Source organism: Hordeum vulgare, chromosome 2H, assembly GCF_904849725.1.
Source record: "Hordeum vulgare subsp. vulgare chromosome 2H, MorexV3_pseudomolecules_assembly, whole genome shotgun sequence".
Classification (NCBI taxonomy): domain Eukaryota; kingdom Viridiplantae; phylum Streptophyta; class Magnoliopsida; order Poales; family Poaceae; genus Hordeum; species Hordeum vulgare.
The window spans coordinates 384292870-384315558 of NC_058519.1; positions in this window are offsets into that span (position 1 = coordinate 384292870).

Consider the following 22689-nt stretch of genomic DNA (forward strand, 5'->3'; position numbering starts at 1 on the left):
GTAATTATGTCGAACTCATATTCGGATTTTCAGCAAGATCATAAGCTAACCACATAATAAATAACATTTAGGTCTCATGGTGTACTCATATCAATGGCATAATCAACTAGCGAGCAATAATAATAAGTTTCAAACGTCAACACTTCAATCAAAACAATCATGATACAATATGAACAGATGGTATCTCGCTATCCCTTTCTGAGACCGCAAAAGATAAATGCAGAGCACCTTCAAAGACCAAGGGCTGACTGAACATTGTAATTCATGGCAAAGAAGATCTAGTCACAGTCATACTCAATATCAATTAATAGCAAAGCATAAAAATGACGGAGGTGCTCTCTAATTGGTGCCTTTTATAAGAAGAGGATGACTCAACAGTAATGTAAATAGATAGGTCCTTCGCAGAGGGAAGCATTGATTTGTAGAGGTGCCAGAGCCAAGCTTTTAAAACTGAGATAAATAATTTTGGGTGGCATGCTTTTATTGTCAATGCGATGACCAAGAGTTTTCACTATCTTCCATGCTACACATATTATAGGCGGTTCCCAAACAAAATAGTAAAGTTTTGACTCTCCCACCACCGATTAATCACACTCCACGACTAGCCGAATCCTCGGGTGCCTTCCATACCAACAACAATCCAGGGGGAGTTTTGTTTGCAATTACATTTTTGATTTGATTTGAGCATCGTACTGGGCATTCCGATTATTGACCCCTTTCTCGTGAGTGATAGTGAATAAACACATATCAAAGATAACACGCCTATCATGGAAGATATTGACCGCCCTTCTCCCCACATGCGCGGTTCGGGCATACAAAACAGATTATTATATGAAGATTTAGAGAGTGGCACATGCAAATTTACTTGGAACGGCAGGTAGATACCGCATATAGGTAGGTATGGTGGACTCATATGGAACAACTTTGGGTTTATGGAAGTGGATGCACAAGTAGTATTCCCGCTTAGTACAAGTGAAGGCTAGCAAAAGATTGGGAAGCGACCAACTAGAGAGCGACAACAATCATCAATATGCATTGAAATTAACCAATGTTGAGTGCAAGCATGAGTAGGATATAAATCACCATAAACATGAATATCATAGAGGCTATGTTGATTTTGTTTCAACTACATGCGTGAACATGTGCCAAGTCAAGCCACTTGAATCATTCAAAGGAGGATGCCATCCTATCATACTACATCATAATCATCTTGAAATTCATGTTGGCATCCAAGACAAACCATTATAAGCTCCTAGCTAATTAAGCATGGCATCAGAAACTATGATCTATAAGTTGTCATTGCAAACATGTTTCTCTCATAACAATGTTGAAATAGGAACGATGAGCTAGTCATATTTACAAAAACAAAATAGGTCGAGTCCATACCAGCTTTTCCAGGCTCAGTCACTTCATCATATATCGTCATTATTGCCTTTCACTTGCACGACCGAATGATGTGAATGATAATAAGAGTGTTCGTGCATTGGACTAAGCTAGAATCTGCAAGCAAACTCAGAGGAGAAGACAAAGTAATACGGGTTGTCTGATGGATGAACAATAATGCATATGAGAGCCACTAATCATTTTAATCATGGTCTTCTACCTTGACCCAAAGAAAAAGAAAAATAGTTACACGGGAAAGGTCTCAACAAGCAAAAGAAGAATGGGAAATCTTTTTGGGTTTTCTTTTTAATTACCACTAAGCATGCTGGAAAGTAAACTTACAACTATTTTTTTCTCATTTTTAAACAAACACACGAGAAGAATGCAAGAAAAATAAATAAACTAGCATGGATGATACAATGGAAAAGTGGGAACACCGACTATCAAAGTGAATGTGAGAGCATGAATATAAAGTCAGTGAGAAACACGTACTCCCCCAAGCTTAGTCTTTTGGACTAAGTTGGTTTAGTTCCACGGCTCGTCCGGGTGATATCCAAAATCATAATGGGGGTTGTACTGGGACGCGGCAGCTACCACCTGAATAGCTGCCTCACGGAGGCGAGCAGCCTTCACCTCCCTCTCATACTCCTCTGCCTCTCCTCTGGTTATGTAATATCTCCGTTTTCCCTGAAAGTCAAAAAAGGCAGGAGCAGGAAGGGTAATATGGAAAACACGTTGTCGGTTAAATATTAACCGGTATAGGAGGGATTCATTATCCCTCTCAAGGAACTGATAACGTATCTTAGCAGGGTGATCAAGGAAAGTTGTGTGGAGCGGGGGATCTCGTGTGCGGATGGGTATTCCAAGAGAGTTTGCTATGCAAGTGGCATAGATCCCACCAAAGAAATCCCCTTCATTAGCATTATTATTTAACCTCCTAGCAATTATAGCTCCCATGTTGAAACTTCTATCACCTGTTACTGCGCTCTTAAGAATACTAAGGTCAGGTGCGCAGAGGTGACTATGGTCATGCTTGCCGTTAATGCATCTACCTATGAAGAGGGCAAATTAATGTAAGGCAGGAAAATGAATGCTCCCCATGGTAGCCTGCATAATATCTCTAGTTTCTCCAACAGTTATACTAGAAATAGAATCTCTAACCAAAGACTTAGGATGGTCATTGGGACTACCCCAATCAGGTACCTTGCATATTCTATTAAAATCATCTAAATCCATAGTATATGATTTGTCATAAAGATCAAACAGTATGGATGTGTCACGGCCAACTGAAAATTTGAATCTACGAACAAAAGAGGTAGTGAGTGTAGTATATTGTTCACATTTATTGGAGATGAATTCTTCGAGCCCGGCATTGTGAACAAATGTATCAAACTCGTCCTTGAAACCTGCATCAATCATGAATTCATCGGAAGGCCATTCACATGGTTGCACCGGTGCGTTCCTCGGCTGATAAGGATCGGGCTCCCGAATCGCGAGACGGGGACCCCTTTTGCTTGAGGAACCACCATTGTAGTTTTTCCCAAACATCTTCCTTTTTCTGAAATAATTCTTAAGTTTTTAGTGACTCAAAATAAAGGTGAACAAGGCTTAACAAAACTCATAGCAACTACTCCTACAAGTGCCTAGAGGCCATATCATGCATCAAAACTACTTGGGACCAACTAATATTAACATGCAAAGCTCAAGAACAGGGTCACCAAGGCAGCAATAATATGCAATGAATAAAGCACTAGAACAAAAACTAATTGGATCAATGGAGGAGTCACTTACCATGGAACAATTCCCCAAAACAGTTTGGTGAATGGGGCTTTGCACAAGGAGATCGAAAAATGCAGCAAAATGAGCAAGAACACGGGTTTGAGCTGTGGAATGATTTTTTCTAGAGGTAGACGAAGGAGATGGGTGCTAAAATAAGTGGAGGGGGCCACGTGGGACCCACGTGCCTGTCAGGCGCGCCCAGGGGGGTGGGCGCGCCTCCTGGGCTCGAGGCCCACTGGTGCATCCCCCTGACTAGTTATTTATCTCAGAAATTCTTAAATATTCCAGAAAAAATCATACTTGAATTTCAGGGCATTTGGAGAACTTTTGTTTTCAGGTCATTCTTTTTATTGAACGGAAAATGCAGAAAACAGGAAAAGAAAGCTATAATTATTATTTTTCTACTAAATAACAGAAAGTGAAAGTTGGGAACAGAAGGTTGTGACTTCTAAATTCATCCATCTCATGGTCATCAAAAGAAATTCGTCAATGAGGTTGATCAAGTCTCCTTGACAAACTTTTTCGAATCACATAAATCCGGAGAATTTTCGAATAATCACTAGGTTACCTCAACAGGGATGTGCATATCCCCAATAACAGGTATATCATATTTCATCTTGACAGTAGGTATAGGGAATTCAAAGCTTCCAATAATAATTGATGAAGATTTTTCAATAGCATTAATGCAATGAACTCGATATTGTTTCTTCGGAAAGTGCACCATGTGCTCATTACCATTAACATGGAAAGTGACATTGCCTTTGTTGCAATCAATAACAGCCCCTGCAGTGTTTAAAAAGGGTCTTCCAAGGATGACCGCCATGGCATCATCCTCGGGAATATCAAGAATAACAAAGTTCGTTAAGATAGTAACGTTCGCAACCACAACACACCCATCCTCGCAAATGCCGATAGGTAAAGCAGTTGATTTGTCGGCCATTTGGAAAGAAATTTCAGTAGGTGTCAACTTATCCAATTCAAGTCTACGATATAAAGAGAGAGGCATAACACTAACACCGGCTCCAAGATCACATAAAGCAGTTCTAACATAATTTCCTTTAATGGAGCAAGGTATAGTGGGCACTCCGGGATCACCTAGTTTCTTAGGAGTCCCACCCTTAAAAGCGCAATTAGCAAGCATGGTGGAAATCTCAACATCACGTATCTTTCTTTTATTAGTCACAATATCTTTCATGTACTTAGCATAAGGATACATGTTAAGCATATCAGTCAAACGCATTTGCAAAAAGATAGGTCTAATCATTTCAACAAAGCGCTCAAAATCCTCATCATCCTTTTTCTTGGATGGTTTGGGAGGAAAGGGCATGGGTTTCTGAATCCATGGTTCTCTTTCTTTACCATGCTTCCTAGCAATAAAATCATTCTTATCATATCTCTTGTTCTTAGATTGTGGGTTATCAAGATCAACAGCAGGTTCAATCTCCACATAATTATCATTACTAGGTTGAGCATCAACATGAACACCATTATCAATATTATCACTAGGCTCATGTTCATCACCAGATTGTGTTTCGGCATCAGAAATAGAAACATCATTTGGATTCTCAGGTGTAACAGCAACAGGTTTACTAGCATGCAAGTTCCTATCATCTTTCTTTTTCTTCCTATTACCAGGATGACTAGGTGCATCAGTATTAACTCCTTGAGAATCTTGTTCAATTCTCTTAGGATGGACCTCAGGATACAAAGGTTCTTGACTCATTCTACCACCTCTAGTAACAACTCTAACAGAATTATCATTCAATTCATTAAGCAAGTCATTTAGAGCCTTAAGTACTTTTTCTACTTGAGTAGTGACCATATAAGCATGTTTACCAATAAGCTTAAGATCATTAACATTTCTATCCACACAAGCATTTTGTTTCAGTTGTCTGCTAACATAATCATTAAAACTTTGTTGTTTGGCAACAAAGTTATCAAATTCATCTAAGCATAAGCTAGTAGGTTTATCATAAGGAATATCACTCTCATTGAATCTACAAAGAGAGTTTACCTCTACTACCTGTGTCGGGTTATCAAGACCATGTATTTATTCAATAGGTGGTAGATTCTTAACATCTTCAGATTTTATACCTTTCTATTGCATAGATTTCTTGGCTTCTTGCATATATTCAGGACTGAGGAATAGAATACCTCTATTCTTCGGAGTTGGCTTCGGAGGTGGTTCGGGAATAGTCCAGGCATTATCATTGCTCAAGATATTATTCAATAGAATTTTGGCTTGTTCCACAGTTCGTTCCCTCAAAACACAACCAGCACAACTATCTAGGTGGTCCCTAGAAGCATCGGTTAGTCCATTATAAAAGATACCAAGTATTTCATTTTTCTTAAGAGGGTGATCAGGCAAATCATTAAGTAACTGGACAAGCCTCCCCAAGCTTGTGGGAGACTCTCTTCTTCAATTTGCACAAAGTTATACATATCCTACAAGGCAGCTTGTTTCTTATGGGCAGGAAAATATTTCTCAAAGAAGAAGTATATCATATCCTGGGGACAACACACACAACCAAGAGCAAGCGAAGTAAACCAAGTTTTAGCATCAACCTTTAGTGAGAAAGGAAACAACTTAGGATATAGTAATAGCGAATTTTTTCCTCATTAGTGAATAGGGTGGCTATATCATTCAGTTTAGTAAGATGTCCTACAACAGTTTCAGATTCATAACCATGAAAAGGATCAGATTCAACCAAAGTGATTAACTCAAGATCGACAGAGAATTCATAATCTTTATCAGTAACAAAGATGGGTGAAGTAGCAAACTTAGGATCGTATTTCATTCTAGCATTCAGAGATTTTTCTTTCCACTTGCGTCATAAATTCTCAAGATCATAGCTATCCTTACAAGCGAGAAAGTCTTCAGCTACCTCTCCCTCCATAACATAACCCGTAGGTATATTAGGCAATTCATATCTAGGAGAGCTAGGTCTAACAGGTGTCACAGCAGGTTCAACTTCAATAATTTCATCAGTTTCAGAAGCATCATCAGATTCAGCAGTAACTCTAGCAATTTGTGCATCAAGAAATTCACCTAGTGGCATATCATTATCAAGCAAAGCATCATCATAAGCATCATGGATAGCAGAAGTAGCATCATCAAGCACAGGCGACATATCAGAATTGCTAGTAGGTGGTGGTGTCGCAAATTTACTCATAACTGCAGATGAATCAAGTGCAGAGCTAGATGGCAGTTCCTTACCTGTCCACGTAGTTGAGGGCAAGACTTTAGTTTTTGGATCTCTCGGATTCCTCATAGTGATCAACAGATATAAATCCCAAGTGACTCAGAGAATAGAGCTATGCTCCCCAGCAACAGCGCCAGAAAAAGGTCTTCATAACCCACAAGTATAGGGGATCGCAATAGTTTTCGAGGGTAGAGTATTCAACCCAAATTTATTGATTCAACACAAGGGGGGCCAAAGTATACTCTTGAGTATTAGCAGTTGAGTTGTCAATTCAACCACACCTGAAAGACTTAGTATCTGCAGCAAAGTTTTAGTAGCAAAGTGGTATGATAGTAACGACAGCAACGGTAACAGTAGCAGTAGTAATTTGTATAGCAAGTGTGATAGCAGTAGCGGTAAAGTAACTTAGCAAGGACCAGTATAGGAAAAGCTCGTAGGCATTCGATCGGTGATGGATAATTATGTCGGATGGCATTCATCATGTAACAGTTATAACATAGGGTGATATGCAACTAGCTCCAGTTCGTCATAGTAATGTAGGCATGTATTCCGTATTTAGTCATACGTGCTTATGGAAAAGAACTTGCATGACATCTTTTGTCCATCCCTCCCGTGGCAGCGGGGTCCTAATGGAAACTAAGGGGTATTAAGGTCTCCTTTTAATAGAGAACTGGAACAAAGCATTAGCACATAGTGAATACATGAACTCCTCATACAATGGTCATCTCCGGGAGTGGTTCCAGCTATCCTCACTCCGGGGTTGCCGGGTCATAACACATAGTAGGTGACTACAACTTGCAAGATAGGATCAAGAACACACATATATTGATGAGAACATAATAGGTTCAGAACTGAAATCATGGCACTCGGGCCCCAGTGACAAGCATTAAGCATAGCAAAGTAGTAGCAACATCAATCTTAGAACATAGTGGATACTAGTTATCAAACCCCATCAAAACTAACTCGATTACATGATAGATATCATCCAACCCATCACCGTCCAGCAAGCCTACGATGAGATTACTCACGAATGATGGAGAGCATCACGGAATTGGCGATGGAGGATTTTTGATGATGACGACGGCGTCGATTTCCCCTCTCTGGAGCCCAGAATGGAGTCCAGATCTGCTCTCCCGAGGAACAACAGGAGGTGGTGGCGGCTCCGTATCGTGAAACGCGATGAACTCTTCTCCCTAGATTTTTTCTGGGCGAGAGAGACTATATAGAGTTGGAGTTGGAGGCTGCGGAGCCATGTGGGCCCCACGAGCCTGCGAGGCGCGCCCTAGAGGAGGGGGCGCGCCTCCTGGGCTCGTGGGCCCCTGGCTTCGTGTCTTCCGGTAATTCTTGCACCAGCATTTTTTATATATTCCACAAAAAATCCTCGTAAGTTTCTAGGTCATTCTGAGAACTTTTATTTCTGCACAAAAACAACACCATGGCAATTCTGCTGAAAACAGCGTGAGTCCGGGTTAGTTCCATTCAAATCATGCAAATTAGAGTCCAAAATAAGGGCAAAAGAGTTTGGAAAAGTAGATACGATGGAGACGTATCATCGTGCAACCCCTCAAGTGTGGGACCCTCGATGGTGATTCCTCTAAGTCCACCTTAACGGTTACATCGTTCGGGATCCAACGAGGGTGATGCCTCAGATCCCGCTGATGTTACAACCACACAATTACTTGACCATGTTACTCGGATGTTTGATGGATAGATGTTAGGCGGGTGGATTCCCGCGTGGTTGTGTCGTTAACTTAACTAAAATGATAATGGATTTGGGTATTTGATCTGGGTTGGTCGGAAGGCCTTATTACGCACTAACCGTGTGCGTGGGAAGAATAATGGGTACTCGACGTCGCGATATCATCCGAAGCTCTTCACACGTCAGCCGCCCTTGTATTAAGGGGTTCTAGGACTGACATCGGCCGCCCTTGCATCGTGCAGGAGCGCAGAGGGCAAGTGGGCCCATGAACCCTTTGTGCTTAGGAGTTAGACCGGCGGGCTGGCCTCTTTGTTGAGCTTAGGTGGGGCTGTGACGTGTCGATATTCCGAGGCCGGGCATGACCCAAAAAAGTGTGGCCGGCCATAGTGTTAACGAGTGCGTCGGGGAATATATTGTGCGCCGCTACAGGGATGAACTTATCTATTCGAATAGTTGTTTCCACGGTTACAGGACGACTTGGAGTTGTGCCCTGATCTTATACAACTACAACTGTTACTTAACTAGAATAGTTGCTCCAGGATTGCTTCCTCGCAGGGAGTCGAGGGAGGATCTCTGGGTGTGACCTCATATTAATATTGCTACAACAGAGCCAAGAACTCCTTCTTTGTTGATCTACTTTGAACTCCTTCAAAAACCTGTCAAGGCATGTATTTCATTGAAAGTTCTATTAAGCGTTTTGATCTATGTTTATAGATCTTGATTCTCAATGTTCAAGTAGCTCTATCTAGGTTTTCCTTTGAAAAACTCCTTTCAAACAACCCTTTATGCTTAACAGAAATTCTACATTACTTCCGATCAACAATATGTCAACCACATATACTTATCAGAAATTCTATAGTGCTCCCACTCACTTCTTTGGAAATACAAGTTTCTCATAAACCTTGTATAAACCCAAAAACTTTGATCATCTCATCAAAGCGTATGTTCCAACTCCGAGATGCTTGCACCAGTCCATAGAAGGATCAATAGAGCTTGCATACTTGTTAGCATCCTTAGGATCGACAAAACCTTTTGGTTGTATCACATACAACCTTTCCTCAAGGAAATCGTCGAGGAAACAATGTTTTGACATCCTATGTGCAATATTTCACAAACAATGCAGCAACTGATAACATAATTCCAACAAATTTTTAGCATCGCTACGAGTGAGAAAGTATCATCATAGTCAACTCTTTGAACTTGTCGGAAACATCTTTGCGATAAGTCGAGCTTTTCTTAATGGTGACTTTTCACCATTATCGTCTGTCTTCCTTTTAAAGATCCATCTTTACTTAATAGTCTTACGACCATCAAGTAGTTCTTCCAAAGTCTACACTTTGTTTTCATACATGGATCCTCTCTCGGATTTCATGGCTTCCAGCCATTTGCCGGAATCCGTGCCCACCATCGTTTCTCCATAGCTCGTAGGTTCATTGTTGTTCAACAACATGACCTCCAAGACAGGGTTACCGTACCATTCTATAGTAGTACGCGACCTTGTCGACCTACGAGGTTCGTAGTAACTTGATCCGAAGCTTAATGATCACCATCATCGTATTCCACTTTGATTGGTGTAGGTGCCATAAGAACAACTTCCTGCGCCCTGCTACACACTGGTAGAAGTGACGGTTCAACAACCTCATCAAGTTCCACCACCCTCCCACTCAATTCTTTCGAGAGAAACCTTTCCTCGAGAAAGGACCCGTTTCTAGAAACAAACACTTTGCTTCCGGATCTGAGATAGGAGATGTACCCAACTGTTTTGGATATCCTAGGAAGATGCATTTATCTGCTTTGGGTTCAAGCTTATGAGACTGAAACTTTTTCACATAAGCGTCGTAGCCCCAAACTTTCAAGAAACGACAGCTCAGGTTTCTCCAAACCATAGTTCATACTGTGTCATCTCAACGGAAATACGCGGTGCCCTATTTAAAGTGAATGTGGTTGTCTCTAATGCATAACACATAAACGATAGTGGTAATTCGATAAGAGACATCATAGTATGCGCTATATCCAATAGGGCGCGGCTATGACGTTCGGACACACTATCACACTATTGTGTTCTTAGGTGGCCTGAATTGCGAAACAATTTCCACATTGTCTTAATCGTGTACCAAAACTCGCAACTCAGATATTCATCTCTATGATCATATCGTAAACAGTTTATCCTCTTGTCACGATGATCTTCACTCTAAAATAGCTTTGAACTTTTCAATATTTCAGACTTGTGATTCATCAAGTAAATACTCCTGTGTCTACTCAAATCGTCAGTGAAGTAAGAACATAACGATATCCACTGCATGCCTCAGCACTCATTGGACTGCACACATCAAAAATGTATTACTTCCAACAAGTTACTTTCTTGTTCCATGTGGTATTATTTGCATGTCTCAAGTGATTCAAAAATCAAGTGAGTCCAAAATCCATCTGCATGGAGTTTCTTCATGTGTTTGTACCAACAGGTATGGTTTGCATGTCTCAAACGTTTCAAAAATGAGTGAGTATAAAGATCCATCAGCATGGAGCTTCTTCATTTATTTTACACCAACATGACTCAAGTGGCAGTGCCACAAGTAAGTGGTATTATCATCATTACTTTGTATCTTTTGGCATCAATATTATGAACATGTGTAGCACTACGATCGAGATTCAATAAACCATTGAAGGTAATTATTCAAGTAAATAGAATAACCATTATTCTCTTTAAATGAATAATCGTATTGCAATAAACACGATCCAATCATGTTCATGCTCAACGCAAACACCATATAACAATTATTTAGGTTTAACTCCAATCCTGACGGTAGAGGGAGAGTGCAATGTTTTGATCACATCAACCTTGGAAATACTTCCAACACGTATCGTCACCTCGCTTTTAGCTAGTCTCCGTTTATTCCGTAGCTTTTATTTCGAGTTACTAATCACTTAGCAACCGAACCAGTATCTAATACCCTTGTGCTACAAGGAGTACTAGTAAAGTACACATCAATATCATGCATATCAAATATACTTCCGTCGACTTTGCCAGCCTTCTCATCTACCAAGTATCTAGGGTAGTTCCTCCTTAGTGAACGTTTTCCTCATAACATAAGCACTTAGTCTCCGGTTTGGGTTCAACCCTGGGTTTCTTCACTAGAGCAGCAACTGATTTGCCGTTTCATGAAGTATCCCTTCTAGACCTTGATCTTCTTGAAACTAGTGGTTTTACTAACCATCAACAATTGATGCTCCTACTTGATTTCTACTTTCGCAGTGTCAAACATTGCGAACCGCTCAAGGATCATCATATCTATCCTTGACATGTTATAGTTCATCACTAAGCTCTAGCAGCTTGGTGGCAGTGACTTTGGAGAACCATCACTATCTCATCTGGAAGATTAACTCCCACTTGATTCAAGCGACTGTTGCACTCAGAAAACTTGAGCACATGCTCAACGATTGAGCTTTTCTCCTTTTACTTTGTAGACAAAGAATCTTGTCGGAGGTCACATACCTCTCAACAAGGGCACGAGCATGAAATCCCAATTTCATCTCTAAAAACATCTTATATGTTCTGCGACGTTAAGAAAACATCTTCAGTGCCTCAATTCTAAGCTGTTAAGTATTACGCACTGAACTATCACGTAGTCATCAAAACGTGTATGTCAGATGTTCGCAACATCCACAGACGACGCTCGAGGTGCAGCACATCGAGCGGTGCATTAAGGACATAAGCCTTCTGCGCAGCAATGAGGACAATCCTCAATTCACGGACTCAGTCCGCAAAGTTGCTACTATCATCTTTCAACTAAATTTTCTCTAGGAACATATAAAAAATAGTAGAGCTACAACGCAAGCTACAACATAATTCGCAAATACCTTTTGACTGTGTTCATGATAATTATAGTTTAACTAATCAAATTACTCATAAAATCCCACTCAAAAGATACATCCGTCTAGTCATTTGAGTGGTGCATGATCCAAATTCACTAACTCAATTCCGATCATCACGTGAGTTGAGTATAGTTTCAGTGGTAAACATCTCTATGTTAATCATATCAAATATAAGATTCATACTCGACCTTTCAGTCTCTTGTGTTCCGAGGCCATGTCTGCACATGCTAGGCTTGTCAAGTTTAACCCGAGTGTTCCGCGTGTGCAACTGTTTTGCACCCATTGTATGTGAACGTTGAGTCTATCACACCCGATCATCACGTGGTCTCTCGAAATGACGAACTGTTGCAACGGTGCACAGTCGGGGAGAACACAATTTCATCTTGAAATTTTAGTGAGGGATCACCTTATAATGCTACCGTCGTTCTAAGAAAGATAAGGTGCATAAAAGGATTAACATCACATGCAATTCATAAGTGACATGATATGGCAATGATCTTGTGCTTCTTGATCTCCATCACCAAAGCACCGGCATGATCTTCATCGTCACCGGCGCCACACCATGATCTCCATCATCGTGCCGCCATCGAGGTTGTCGTGCTATATATGCTATTACTATTAAAGCTACAACCTAGCAATATAGTAAACGCATCTGCAAACACAAATGTTAATTTGAAGACAACCCTATGGCTCCTGCCGGTTGCCGTAGCATCGACGTGCAAGTCGATATTAACTATTACAACATGATCATCTCATACATCTAATATATCACATCATGTCTTTGGCCATATCACATCACAAGCATACCCTGCAAAAACAAGTTAGACATCCTCTAATTTGTTGTTGCATGTTTCACGTGGCTGCTATGGGTATCTAGTATTGATCGCATCTTACTTACGCAAACACCACAACGGTGATGTGCAAATTGCTATTTAACCTCTCTCCAATGACCGCCTCGATCAAATCCAATTCAACTAAAGTTGAAGAAATAGGCACCCGCCAGTCATCTTTATGCAACGAGTTGCATGTTAATCGATGAAACCCGTCTCTCGTAAATGTACGAGTAATCTTGGTCCGGGCCGCTTCAATCCAACAATACCGCTGAATCGAGAAAAGACTAAGGAGGACAGTGATGACCCACAAGTATAGGGGGTCAATCGTAGTCCTTTCGATAAGTAAGAGTGTCGAACCCAACGAGGAGCAGAAGGCTCTGATAAACGGTTTTCAGCAAGGTAATAACTGCAAGCACTGAAAGTAGCAGTAACAAGTGATGGTGTAGTGAGGTGAAACGTAGCAGGTGAAAAGTAGCAAGTAACAAGTAATAGCAACGGTGCAGCAAAGTGGCTCAATCCCTTTTGTAGCAAGGGGCAAGCCTGAACAAAGTCTTATAGGGGGGAAAACGCTCCCGAGGACACACGGGAATTTCTGTCATGCTAGTTTCTTCAAGTTCATATGATTCGCGTTCGTTACTTTGATAGTTTGATATGTGGGTGGACCGGCGCTTGGGTACTGCCCTTACTTGGACAAGCATCCCACTTATGATGAACCCCTCTCGCAAGCATCCGCAACTACGAAAGAAGAATTAAGACAACGTCTAACCAGAGCATTAAACTAGTGGATCCAAATCAGCCCCTTACGAAGCAACGCATAAACTAGGGTTTAAGCTTCTGTCACTCTAGCAACCCATCATCTACTTACTACTCCCCAATGCCTTCCTCTAGGCCCAAATATGGTGAAGTGTTATGTAGTCGACGTTCACATAACACCACTAGAGGAAAAACAACATACAGCATATCAAAATACTGAACGAATACCAAAATCACATGATTACTATTAGCATGACTTATCCCATGTCCTCAGGAACAAAAGTAACTACTCACAAAGCATAATCATATTCATGATCAGAGAGGTAATGAGTAGCATCAAGGATCTGAACATAAACTCTTCCACCAAGTAATCCAACTAGGATCAACTACAAAGAGTAATGAACACTACTAGCAACCTTACAAGTACCAATCGGAGTCGCGAGACGGAGATTGGTTACAAGTGATGAACTAGGGTTTGGAGATGAGATGGTGTTGATGAAGATAATTATGGAGACGAGTTCCCTCCGATGACAGGAGTGTTGGTGATGACGATGGCGACGATTTCCCCCTCCGGGAGGGAAGTTTCCCGAGTAGGATCGTCCTGCCGGAGCTCTAGATTGGTTTTGCTCAAGTTCCGCCTCGTGGTGGCGGGCCTCCTCGAAAAAGCTCTGCCCTGATTTTTTTCCGGACGAAACCCTTCATATAGCAGAAGAGGGGGGGCTAGTGGGCCACCAGGGTGCCCACAAGCCCTGTAGCCGCGGCCAGGGGGGCAGGCCGCGGCCACCAGGCTTGTGGGCCCCTGCCAGCTCCCCTCTGGCACTTCTTTCACCCAGTATTTTATATATATTCCCAAAAAATCCACGTTGATTTTCAGGGCATTTGGAGTTGTGCAGAATAGAGGAGTCAGACTTGCTCCTTTTGTAGTCGAGAGTTCCAGTTGCCGGTATTCTCCCTCTTCAAATAAACCTTGCAAAATAAGAGAGAAAAGGCATAAGTATGGTACCACAAAGTATAATAACAGTCCATAAAGCGATAAATATCAACATGAAAGCATGATGCAAAATGGACGTATCAACTCCCCCAAGCTTAGACCTCGCTTGTCCTCAAGCGAGGACCAAGATCCATAAACATGTCCACATGTTTAGGGAGGAAGGTGTCGATAAAACAAAATACGGACATGAGGGCATCATGATCACACATACAACAGCAATACATCATAAAGATTATTATGGAAAAGTAACAATTCCTTCACAAAGCAAAGTATCAAACAAAAACCTTACCGAGAATTAGCCAACAACAGTCCATAGTCATTGAAGCAATTGCAATTTATCATAACATCAAAAAGAGCCAAGTAAGAGCTTGTAAAGTAAATCCACATACTCAATCATCTCTTTTGTTTTCCACAATTGTTACAACTCACATGGTACTCATGGTATCAAAGTTTCAGTTGGACACAGAGAAAGATAGGGGCTTATAATTTTGCCTCCCAACCATTTACCTCAAGGGTAAAGTCAACAAAAATAAAGCATAAGTACTCATCTCCAAGTTGGTATATGAATATAGATCTTTCCCTAGCATATGACGTTCACCAAGATGAAGACGGAATAGGGAATTGGTGTTGATCACCATGACTTCCACAAGGACAAAAGTAAAGTACAAGATAGGCCCTTCGTAGAGGGAAGCAGAGGTTGTCATGCACTTTTGAGGTTTGGATGGGTCTCCTCTTAGTGCGGAGGAACATCACTTTATATTGCCTCCTGTGATAAAGAACTTTATTATGCAGTCTGTCGCTTTTATGTCTTCCTCATCACGGGTTCGTATAAAGCGTATTTTCCACACACTAATAGATCATACATATTAGAGAGCAATTTTTATTGCTTGCACCGATGACAACTTACTTGAGGGATCTTATTCAATCCATAGGTAGGTATGGTGGACACTCATGGCAAAACTGGGTTGATGGTTTATGGATGCACAAGTAGTATCTCTACTTGGTGCGGGAGTTTTGGCTAATATGAGGTGGAAGCAATCGTCACATGCTAAGGGATATCTAATCATATAACATTGTTTGGAATCAAGCAAACACAATTCATTATGTTGTCTTCCTTGTCCAACATCTACTTCTGAGCATGTAATAGTTTGGTGAGTGCTCACAATTATAGAAAGTGTCTAAGATGATATATTTATATGTGAACCTATCTTTCCTTATTACTTCTTATTAATTGCAACAATGACTAGGGTCTATGTTGGTCTATTCTCAACAAGTTTCAATCATCATACTTGTTATATGTGAAGCTATCACTTTCCATAAGATCATCTCATGATCTTTCATGCTATCATTTTTTTCATACTTTTGATCACGGCACAAAACAAAGCCCTTGACTAAGATACTCTTTATTATATAGCTCGCAAGCTCGAATACATCAGGGGATACACAAGGCAAAATACTCAAACTAAAACAAAGGTAAAAGCAAAAGATATAAAGTTGATACAATACGAGGGCAACTCCCCCAAGCTTGGCATAAGCCAAGGGAGTTGCCCATACCAATGCTTAGTTGTCTTCCTTTGGTGGTGATGGTGGTGGAGTCTTTGCCTTTGATTCCAAAAGAGCTATCAATCTTTGATTTATACCTCAGAGATCTGCGACATGATTCTCTAGCAAAACAACTTCACGAGAAAGGAAAATATTGCAAGCACGAGTTGTTTCACAAAACCTGAAGAGTTCAATCAAGGATGGAGACAGCATATGGAGGAAGGGTTGTAGAAAATCCACTCATTCAACGTCTACAATGTTGAACACAGGTTGAACTTCCTCCCTAGCTTGGGTTTTCTCCTTAGCTTTGTCCCTGGCTTCCGTGACTTCTACTCTTTTCAGATCAGCGTCTACTTCTTCATGAACTTGAGGGAGATTATTATCCCCAACAGATTCCTGAGACATCTTTGCTCTAAATATGTGGCAGACAACAGGCTCGAAATGAAAATAGGGGAAAACTACGCGATACGGAGATCAAAACCCTCGGGCGTATATATAATGATTTTTTTCGGGACCAGAAGGAGTACTCCGCAAGAAAACGGAGTCCGAGAGGCAAACGAGGTGCCCACAAGCCCTGTAGCCGCGGCCAGGGGGGAGGCCGCGGCTACCAAGCTTGTGGCCGCCTCGTGCGCTCTCGAGACTGCTTTTTATTTTTCTATTTTTCCATAAATTCCAAAACGGAGAAAATTTCCTACTGGAAAAGTTTTGGAGTCCAGTTACTTACCGAAACACATACCTCTTCGTTTTCATAGTCTGAAACAGGCTGGTAAACATCCCTTATGTACTCCTGTGGATTTATGATATTGATGATATTGCTCTCAACATTTATGGGAGTACCAGAGATATAATGCTTCATTCTTTGCCCATTTACCACTCTAGGAAAATTACCTTCCGTGTTATTGATTTTGATGGCACCGGAACGCTATACTTCCTCGACAACGTAGGGACCTTCCCATTTAGAGAGAAGCTTGCCTGCAAAGAATCTTAAGCGAGAATTGTATAGCAAGACATAATCACCTACGTTGAACTCACGTTTTTGTATTCTTTTATCGTGCCATCTCTTAACCTTTTCCTTGAACAACTTGGCATTCTCATATGCCTGGGCCCTCCATTCATCTAATGAGCTGATATCAAACAACCGCTTCTCACCGGCAAGTTTGAAATCGAAGTTGAGCTCTTTGATTTCCCAATAAGCTTTGTATTCTAGCTCAAGAGGTAAATGACAGGCCTTATCGTAAACCATTTTATACGACGACATGCCCATGGGATTCTTATAAGAAGTCCTATAAGCCCATAGTGCATCATCAAGTTTGATAGACCAATTCTTTCGAGATCTATTGACAGTATTTTGTAAGATCAATTTGATCTCCCTATTACTCAACTCCACTTGACTAGTAGACTCAGGATGACAAGGAGATGCAACTCTATGGTTGACATCATACTTAGCGAGCATCTTGCGGAAAACACCATGAATGAAGTGTGAACCGCCATGAGTCATCAGATATCTAGGGACTCCAAATCTTGGGAAATGACTTCTTTAAGCATCTTAATAGAGGTGTGGTGATCAGCATTTCTAGTGGGGATAGCTTCTACCCACTTAGTGACGTAATCAACAGCAACTAAGATGTGAGTATACCCATTGGAACTCGGGAAGGGTCCCATATAATCAAAGCCCCAGACATCAAATGGTTCAATGACAAGCAAATAGTTCATAGGCATTTCCTGATGTTTACTGATGTTCCTATTCTTTGGCATTCGTCACAAGACAAGACAAACTTACGGGCATCCTTGAAGAGAGTGGGCCAATAGAAACCTGATTGCAATACCTTATGAGCAGTTCTATCTCCAGCATGGTGTCCTCCGTAGGCTTCTGAATGACACTTCTGCAGGATCTGTCCCTGTTCATGTTCAGGCACACAACGTCTAATAACACCATCTACTCCTTCCTTATAAAGGTGAGGATCATCCCAAAAGTAGTGTCTCAAATCAAAGAAGAATTTCTTCTTTTGCTGGTAGGTGAAACTGGGTGGTATGTATTTGGCTACGATATAGTTCGCGTAATCAGCATACCACGGTGCACTATGTGAAATGCGGATGACATTCAATTGCTCATCGAGAAAGCTGTCATCAATAGGTCGTGGGTTGTTTAGCAGATCTCTGGCAATGGCTATACAAATGCTATTCTCGATTGCTCAACAATTATAAATTGTCTTGCAATGACCCACTAGCGCGTGGGATCGAGGCAGTTTTCGAGGGTAGAGTATTCAACCCAAATTTGTTGATTCGTCAGTCAGGAAGTGAGAGGATACTCTCAAGTATTAGCAGCTGAATGTGTCAGATTCAACCACACCTTAAAGATTAGTATCTGCAAGCAAAGTATCAACAACAAAGTAGTATGATAACAACGGTGTCAGAAACGATCTGTTGATAGCAGACTATTCCTAACGATTGTACCAATGGCGCAAGAAGTTGTCGGTGGACGGGAAATATTCTTTCCTGTCAACGTCGTGCGAAAAAGTATTGTAGCAGGTAGCAGCAGTGTAACGAGTAGCAGCATAGCAAGCAAGTAACAGCAGCAGCAAAAGTAGTAACAGCAGCAGAGCAAGACAAGTAACAGCAGCAGCAACAGCGGTAACAGCAGCAGAGCAAGACAAGTCACAGCAGCAGCAACAGTGGTAACAGCAGCAGAGCAAGACAAGTAACAGCATCAACAACAGTGGTAACAGCAGCAGAGCAAGAAAAGTAACAACAGCAGTGGAACAAACTCGTAGGCAATGGGTCCGTGATTTGTTTGGATGATATTCATCATGCAACAGTTATAACACGGAGAGATATTTGGCTAGCTCCCTTTCGTCAATTTGATTTAGGCATGCATTTCGTGTGTCGTCATACGTGCTTAGGGAAAAGAACTTGCATGACATCTATTGTCCATCCCTCCCGTCGAAGCGGGGTCCAAAAGGAAACTATGGGATATTAAGGTTCTCCTTTTAGTATAGAACCGGACCAATGCATTAGCACTTGGTGAACACATGAACTCCTCAAACTATGGTCATCACCGGGAGTGGTTTTGGTAATTGTCACTCCGGGGTTGCCGGGTCATAACACATAGTAGGCAACGACAAGTTGCAGGATCGGATCTAAAACACACATATATTGGTGACAACATAATAGTTTCAGATCTGAAATCATGGCACTCGGGCCCTAGTGACAAGCATTAAGCATGGCAAAGTAGTAGCAACATCAATCTCAGAACATAGTGGATACTAGGGATCAATCCCCGTCAAAACTAACTCGATTACATGATAGATCTCATCCTACTCATCACCGCCCAGCGAGCCTACGAATAGATTACTCACGAACGATGAAGAGCTTCATGGAATTGGAGTGGGAAGAAGGTTGATGATGACGATGGTGACGATTTCCCCTCTCCGGAGCCCAAAACGGACTCGAAATCTGTCCTCGAGATGAAGAACAGGATGTGGCGGCGCCTCCGTATCGCAAACGCGACAAAATCTTCTGTCTTTATTTTTTCTGGGACGAAAGTAAATTTATAGAGCTGAGTTTGGGGGCGGCAGGGCCACGTGGGCCCCACAAGCTTGCTAGCCGCCACCAGGGGGTGGCGGCTATAGGGCTTGTGGCCCACTGGCCCATCCCCTCCAGTGGATCTTTGCGCAGGTATTTTTCATATTTTCCAGAAATATTCTCCGTAAATTTTCAGATTGTTCCGAGAACTTTCATTTCTGCACAAAAACAACACCAAGGCAATTCTGCTGAAAACAGCGTCAGTCCAGGTTAGTTCCATTCAAATCATGCAAATTAGAGTCCAAAACAAGGGCAAAAGAGTTTGGAAAAGTAGATACGATGGAGAAGTATCAACTCCCCCAAGCTTAAAACCTTGCTTGTCCTCAAGCAACTCAGTTGACAAACTGAAAAAGAAAGAAAAACTTTGACAAACTCTGTTTGATCTTATTGTTGCAACTATGTCTAACTCATAACTAGAATTTCAGCAAGATCACAAGTTAACCACATAAGCAGGTGACACAAAGGTCTCACGGTAAACTAATATCAATGGCATAATCAGCTATCGAGCAAATAATAATGAGTTTCAAATACCAATAATTCAATCAACACAAGCATGAACCAATATGAATAGGTGGTATATCGCTAGCTCTTTTTGAGACCGCAAAACATAAATGCAGAGCACTTTCAAAGATCAAGGGCTGAATAAACATTGTAATTCATAGCAACGAAGATCCAGTCATAGTCATACTCAATATCAATCAAAAGCAAAGCATAAAAATGACAGAGGTGCTCTCTAATTGGTGCTTATATAAGAAGAGGATGACTCAACAGGAAAATAAATAGGCAGGCCCTTCGCAGAGGGAAGCATTGATTTGCAGAGGTGCCAGAGCTCAAGCTTTGAAAACAGAGATAATAATTTTTGGTGGCATGCTTTCATTGTCACAATGACCAAGAGTTCTCAATATCTTCCATGCTACTCATGCTATAGGCGGTTCCCAAACAGAAAAGTAAAGTTTTAATTCCCCCACCACCAATCAATCACACTCCACGGCTAGCCGAATCCTTAGGTACCATCCATACTAACATCAATCCGGGGGGAGTCTTGTTTGCAATTATCTTTTCGATTTGAGAATGGAACTGGGAATTCCAATTACCGGCCCCTTTCTCGTGAATGATAGTGAATAAACACATATCGAGGATAACACGCCTAGCATGGAAGATACCAATAGCCCCCTATCACCACATGAGCGGTTCGGGCATGCAAAACATATTATTTCTTGAAGGTTTAGAGAGTGGCACATGCAAATTTACTTGGAACGGCATGTAGATACCGCATATAGGTAGGTATGGTGGACTCACATGGAACAACTTTGGGTTTATGGAGGTGGATGCACAAGCAGTATTCCCACTTAGTACAAGTGAAGGCTAGCAAAAGACTGGTAAGCGACCAACTAGAGAGCTACAACAGTCATCAAAATGCATTGACATTAACTAACATTGAGTGCAATCATGAGTAGGACATAAATCACCATGAACATGAACATCATAGAGGCTATGTTGATTTTGTTTCAACTACATGCGTGAACATGTGCCAAGTCAAGCCACTTGAAACATTCAAAGGAGGATACCATCCTATCATACTACATCATAGTCATCTCAACATTCATGTTGGCAACCAAGACAAACCATTATAAGCTCTTAGCTAAGTAAGCATGGCATCAGAAACTATGATCTCTAAGTTGTCATTGCAAACATGGTTCTCTCACAACAAAGCTGAATCAGGCACGACAAGCTAGTTATATTTACAAAAACAAAATAGATAGAGTTCATACCAGCTTTTCCAGTCTCAATCACTTCATCATATATCATCATTATTGCCTTTCATTTGCACGATCGAACGATGTGAACAATAATAAGAGTGCTCGTGCATTGTACTAAGCAGAATCTGCAGGCAAACACAAAGGAGAAGACAAAGTAATATGGCTCTTTGAAAGCTAAACAGGTATGCATGCAAGAGCCTCTAAACATTGTAACCAATATCTTCTACCTTGACCCAAAGAAAAAGAAAACTTATTTACACGGGAAAACTCCCAATAAGCAAAAGAAGAAAGGAAAATCTTTTTGGGTTTTCTCAAAAGGACACAAAACAAGAAAACAAGAAAGCGAAAATAAACTAGCATGGATAATACAGTGGCAAAGTGTAAACACCGACTAACAAAGTGAAAGCATAAGCATGAATGTAAGGTTGGTGAGAACACGTACTCCCCCAAGCTTAGGCTTTTGGCCTAGCTTGGTCTACTCCCAAGGTGGGAAATAACTAGCTCCGGGATACTCCGGAGCAGACTATGGATGCCACTGCTGTGTGAGCTCCTGTGGCTCCCACTGATAAACTGGCATCTGGTACTCGACTGGTGGCTCGGGCACGGGCACCTGTGGTTGGGCCAAGCCCCAATATGCGTAGATGTCCGAGGGCATAATAGTGTACCTGCCTGCATGAAGATCGAACAAAGAAGGAGCAGGCAAAGTAATAGTCTCTCGAGTACCGTGACTAAAAACCAGGTTATAAATCATCCGTCTACTAGCATCTCTATCCAGAAATTCATGGCGAACCATGCTGTCATAATCCAGATATTTCTCAGGAAGAAGCATCTCTCCTTCCTCTCCCAGTCTAAAGGGTATCTCAAAGTGTCTGGCAAGACGGGTAGCATAGCCATAGACGACACCCTTGGAACGGTTGGTGTTCAACCGCTGGGCTACTATAGCACCTAGGCTATAAGTCTTATCGTTATAAAGGACTTCGCGCAAAACCGCAAGGTCTGGAGAACTAAGTGATCCAGCCTCCCCACAGCCAATCAAACAATTTCCCACAAATAATGAGAAGTACCGAAGCACAGGAAAATGTATGCTAGCAATTCTAGCGCGAGACACTCCTCTCTCCTCTCTAACAGCAATAGTACCAATGAAATCCTCCAAATCCCGTGGACGAGGGTCACGGATATCCCCAACATAAGGTAATTTGCATACATTGCAAAAATCCTGTAGCGTCATGCACTGGGGGATATCGTACAACATGAACTCAACCATGGGAGGATTCTTCCTCGGATAAAAGTT